The sequence below is a fragment of the Protopterus annectens genome, chromosome 14.part0, assembly GCF_019279795.1.
Source record: "Protopterus annectens isolate FY-2018-M chromosome 14.part0, PAN1.0, whole genome shotgun sequence".
Lineage (NCBI taxonomy): Eukaryota > Metazoa > Chordata > Ceratodontiformes > Protopteridae > Protopterus > Protopterus annectens.
Window position 1 is genome coordinate 1,163,564,145 of NC_056748.1, and position 6,000 is coordinate 1,163,570,144.

The window sequence follows — 6,000 nt, forward strand, 5'->3', positions numbered from 1 at the left end:
ACACTAATATCCACACTGAACCAACTACTAAAGCCTTGTAAAAAAAAGTCTCTGAGAAAAATTAACTATTGATGTATATATTATTATACAATAATAAAGCACTTTTCTCTTGCGCCATAGCCAAATTATGGAACTCCCTCCCACCCACAATTGCCTCCGTACCATCATGCACCCACTTCAAAACTTTACTAAAAGCGCACCTAAAAACATGCTGGCTATGCCCTTGCAACTCCCACTCTAATACCCACCTCATCCAACCACCATCTTTCTTTCCACCCCACTAACTACCTTGATTATAGTAATTTCAGATGCTCATAAGCCTAGTACTTTTTATACAGCAAGAACTTCTTATTGTAACATTTGTTAATGTCTGCTATGTACTTCGCAGATAAAGATTCTAGTTGTCTACTGATGTACTATGTTCTTCATCTGTAAATATGTTTGTAATTAATTGCTATGTTAAATTGTTAATCGCTATGTAATCCAATGTAACTACTGTCTATTTTAACTGTGGAGCTTTTCTCCCCGGGTCTCCGCTGAAAATGGACTTACGTCCTGTCATACACTCCCGGTCAACAAATGTAAATAAATAAAATATAAATTTAAGCTAAGATAAACTATCTGCCCTGTAAAGAAAAAAAAAAAAAAAAAAAAAAAAAAAGAGGGGCTCTAAGTTAACCGATAAACATACACAATACACAATATAATGCTAGAGACAGGGAGAAAAAAAGGCCTAAAAACACGGCCACTAATATCTAACTATTAGTGTTAGTATAACTTTACACTAAGTTAAACTATGTGCCCTGTGAAAAAGAAAGGCTCTACTTTTATAGATACACACACAATATAATTCTAGAGATAGGGAGAATAAAGACCTAAAAACATGGCCACTAATATCTCACTAAACTATAGACTTAACAAATTGTGCTAGAGATAGGGAGAAAAAAAGGCCTAAAAATACGGCCACTAATTAACTATATTATCTATGCTCTAAACTATCTAAATCACTAACAAGCTAAGCTATTTTAAACACTCAGAGAAAAATGAAGTTATTCACTGGCCAGAGCTGGTGAATGTCCAATCAAGTTGCAGCGGCAAACGAGATATGATGGAAGATCAGGGTGCATCATGGGATAGGGAGTTGGCCTCGAGCTGGTTTAAGACCTCGAGCTTTTGCAGTTGGCCGAGTCAGAGCCGATTCATCAGTAAGAATGAACGGTAAGATACAACTTCACATTATGTGTTTAAACTGTTTGTTCTTTATTAGAATTGAGTTTTAATTAATAATTATCTTATTAATTAGGGAATTTGTTAACCGCTGTTTTTAACTGGATGTGTATTTAAGGGAAGTGTGTGTGTAATTTGGTTGTTTTGAAGAAGTCCCTAACAGACATTGGGATGAAAGTGCTTAGCCATTGTAAGGTGCAATAAAAGGTGGATTTCCAGTTTTTAACTCTGGTGGCTGCACCTTCATTTTATTTTGTTTAGCACTGAAAGGGTTTCCCAAAGAAGGGATCTCAGAAACGCTAATGTTGCGGGCTACTTCTGCTGTGAGGGCAGCATCTTCCACTACTGTTCCACCTCTGCCTCTGGGGGAACCTTCACCAGGTGACATCTGGGAAGACTCTTGGGATTTTCTGAACTAAATTTTGTCCGTGGTTTGATGGTTCCTAGAGAAGGAATTCTGATGAGTGGAAAAACGTACTACTATGGCAGAAAGGGTTTTCCCATCCTTCTCACACCTACTTAATGTGTCTTACAGTTGGGCCAAAAAGGTAAGAGCCGTCAAAAGGTGCACTGACAAATGAAGATATGAAGAGCTCCGCAAAATCGCACAAAAGCATCCAAGCATGCCTCCTTATGAAAATACCTGAACCTGCTGCTCTTGTAATTCCTTCAGCTACATGTGAAATGAGCCTCATGGAAGAATTAAAAATGGATATTAGGGTAGCCAACTGAGAGGTGACTGATTTTTACACACACACACAGCCAGCACCTGAGAGAGAATTTTTCAGCTACTTTATCAGATGTAGTAAAATGTGCCAGGTAATTCTAAGACCATAGGGCAAAGATCAATGAAGTGTAAACTCGCTTCCCGAATCTATCCACTGTCCGTGACTCCCTACTGCGGGGGATGGATAGAGGAACTTTCCTCTGCTAGTTTCTTTTTAATGGCTGCCACTACCACCATGGCATCTACAGGAAAGTACAGTTGTGTACACTTACCATAAATGTAGATGTTCGAGTGTATTCATTGTTGCAGTCATCACATTTGGGGTAGCCCTCAGTCTGCCCAGATACCAAAGGCTTAGTATTTTTGCGTCGGTTGCTGTCGCTTCAGGACTGATGTCAGGTTGACAGTAGTATAAAGTAAGGCAACGCTTTTACATCAGTTTTTCTTGCCCTGTCAGGAGCCCCCAAGTGGGAGCCAGGATTTGGTGGAAGAACCCCACCAGTAGAAAGTAAATACCAAAAAGTTCCTTGTAAGGAGAGAGAGAGAGACAGAGAGAGAAAAAGGGAGGTTGGAAGGAGGGAAACCAGGACTGCAGCAGTGAATACACTAACATCTACATTTATGGTATGTGTACACAACTGTACTGTGTTCTTTGTGTTTCACTGTTGCAGTCATCACATTTGGGTTGATGTCCCAAAGCTGAAGAAAAGGGCAGAGGTAGTCAAGAAGACTAAGGGCTGGCTAGAATGCCCTGCAAGACTGCAGTGGCAAAGCCTGCCCTGGATTTGGAGAAGATAGGCAGCTGGTAATGCTTGATAAAAGTGTGAACAGATGTCCATGTTGCAGCCTCCAGGATGTCCCTGATGGGGACTCCTCTGAGGAAAGTTGCAGAGGTGGAGGCTACTCTGGTAGAGTGAGTCCTGATAACCTCAAGGGGAGGTTTCCCATGTTGCTTGTAGCAGAAATGGATGCAATGTGCTAACCATTTGGAAATTGTTTGTTTGGATATGGCTTTGCCCTGTGCTCCTGCAGCAAAGCTGACTAACAATTGATCAGTCTTTCTGAATGATTTAGTACTGTCCAGAAAGAATCTGAGCGGTTTGTGCACATCTAGAGAGTGCAGTATATCCTTTCTCCCTTGCTTTGTGGGTTAAGGAAAAAGGTGGGCAAATGAATGGATTGGTTGAGAGCCACACTGGACACCATTTTTGCCATGAAAGATGGGTTAGCCCTGAGGGACACACTGTCAGCATGGAAGATGATGAAGGGCTCTACAGCCATGAGTGCTTGTAGCTCGGATACTCTTCTGGCTGAAGTGATGGCCAGAAGCGAGGCTGTCTTCCAGGAAAGAAACTAAGTCTGCTGAAGCTGCTGATTCAAAGGGGGGGTAGAATGAACTTTTCCAACACAAAGTTTAGGTCCCAAGCTGGGGTAAGTGCTCTTCTGGGTGGCAAGTTGCTAGCCCCTCTTAGGAGCTGTTTGATGAGAGGGTGTGAAAAAAGTGGTTGCTCAGTGTTGAAATGAGCAAAGATAGCAGAGGCATGAATTTTAATAGAGGAAAAGGAAAGACCACTGTGTAGCAGGTCAGCTAGGTAATCCAGGATGAGAGGTAGGGAGGGCTGTGCCGTACCGGCTCCCTTAGCCTGGATCCAGGTACAGAACCTTTTCCATTTGTCAGCTTAAGACTTTCTAGTGCTAGGGCATCTGGCCTCAAGTATAACATCTAGAACCTTTTTACTGAGATTGGCAGCTTGTTCAGTGGTCATGGAATAAACCAGGCTGCCAAATTGAGGGTCTGCAATTGGGGACACATGAAATCTCCGTCCATCTGGGTTAGGAGGGTTGGGATCTGAAGGAGATTTCTGGCTATGCTCTTGCACCAATCCAGACTAACCTGCTCTCATCTTTCTACTTTCATATTTCTTTAATCAACTCTGTAATGTTTCTCTCTGATCACATAATGACTTAATGATTACATTGTTACTACCATTCTCAAACATGAATTAAAAAAAAAAAAAAATAATTTTTTTTTACAATTAATGTTTTTATAAATATCCATTACATTTGAACTTCAGTAAGTAGTACAAAAGTATTCAACGCATAATTGGTATTATTTGTTTTTTCTTAGATTTGTACAACCATACCTGGACTTATATCATTGTATTTTGCTCATTGCCTGTCTCATAAGTGTATTGTACTTGTTTTTCAATTACCTTGCTTTTATCTGTGGAGCTTTTCTCCCCGGGCCTCTACTGAAAATGGACTTTGATCCAGCTAGACTAGCCCGGTCAACAAATGTAAAATAATACAAAAAAAATAATAATAAAGATGTCATGGGGGCAGAGGGAACAGGCTGCGCAGCAGTGGGTACCAGTGCTGGCAAGGCAAGTCTGGAGCAATTAGAATTAGGTTCATAGGTAAGTACTAGGCTATCTGCCCAAGGGCATATGTAAGCCAAGCCAGAACGTGTGTTTTGATGCCCCCTTAGATTAGTTACCTGTGCCTCTGTCCAGCAGAGCCATTAGTTCCCTGTGCCTCTGTCCAGCAGAGCCATTGCAGTGATCACCGGGGTAAATTATCTGTTTCCCATTCACTCGTCAAGGTTTCTCTTGAAGAGTGTTAGTGAGGGGCTCTGTCTAATGTAGATTGGAATCCTGTTCCAAAGCATGGGGAGTCTCTGGGACAGGAATCTATCCCTCCAGCAAGTCCTATTTATCATTATGGTGAGGTTTAGATCCCTAGAGCGTGTGGCTCTCGGGGATTTGCTTTTTTTTAGGTGGAGCATGTCCATCAATTCTGGGTTGGACATGGCCTTGTATGTCAGGCAGAGATCACCTCTAAGTAGGCGGTATGCAACAGAGTACAACTGGAGTTTCTTCAGTTGGGTTGCAAAGAGCATCTGTTTGAGGCCAATAATCCTCTTGGTGAGGTACTTTTGTGGCTTTTCCAGTTGTTGCAGGTGTCTTGTAAGGTACATCCCAAATGGGGCGTTGTACTCTATGATGGGTCTAATGAGTGATGAGTAGAGAGGGACAATAACCTCTTTTGTACTAGATGCAAACTCTTTTGTGATTAGGTGGGCCACCTAGAAGGATTTTCTAACCACCTTGGCAATATGATTAACAAAGGAGAGATTACTATCTACTTGGGTCCCCAGATCCCTTATTTCATTTTCTCTACTTGGGGGACTACCATGTATGTGGTAGTTCGCGGGTACTTTGTTTTTTCCAAAGGGGATGACTATGCACTTTTTGGCATTTAGCTTGAGGCCATGATTTTGACACCAGGTATTCGTCTCAGTGAGACCCTTCTGGAGGATGTCTGCATCAGCCGGAGAGTCACTTATGGCCTCCAGTTTGCAGTCATCTGCGAACTTGGTCAGCCATAGCCCTCCTGTTCTTGCCTGTACCTCTGAGAAGTATATACCAAACAGGAGGGGTCCCAGGACTGAGCCCTGGGGGACACTATTTGTAACCGGTTTAGAGTCGGACCTAGAGCCTGCAACTCTCACTGTGTGGGTTCTATCCATGACCCAAATGGCAACCCATCTCGTGACGCAGAGGTTTATGTTCAGGCTGGTGAGCAGAATGGGGAATGGTGTCGAAAGCCTTTGCGAGGTCTAGGTAGGCTGTGTGGACATCCTTTCCCTTGTCTAAAGCCTTGGTAACTGTCTCAAAGAAGTCCACCAGGTTTAGGAGGCATGATCTGCCCTTAACAAAGCCAAACTGGGTAGGGTCCAATGTTTGGAGGTTCCCAATGTCTCTGTTAATGAGTTCCATGAGGATGTGCTCCATAGCCTTGCAGACCAGGCTAATCAAGCTTATAGGGAGATAGCTCCCGGGGTCCGTTGTGGCTCCACCTTTGTGAAGCGGGATAACTGTTGCTGTGTGCCACTCTATGGGTAGGTAGCCTGTAGAGAGGCTGAGTTTGAACAGTGTGTTTACGGGAGGGGTTAATTCATTTTGGAGTTTGTGTAAGACACAGCCTGGGACTCTCTGTCCGGTTTCCTTTGAAGCTGTGTTTTTGGCTTTGGAGAGGGCTGTTTT

General features: G+C 42.8%; 1 protein-coding gene across 1 annotated transcript in view; it reads right to left on the reverse strand.

Moving 5' to 3' along the window:
• The window catches only part of RTEL1 (regulator of telomere elongation helicase 1), a gene marked incomplete in the record, with an annotated part of 4,697,248 nt that overhangs the window by 2,464,106 nt on the left and 2,227,142 nt on the right, over nt 1-6,000 (reverse strand).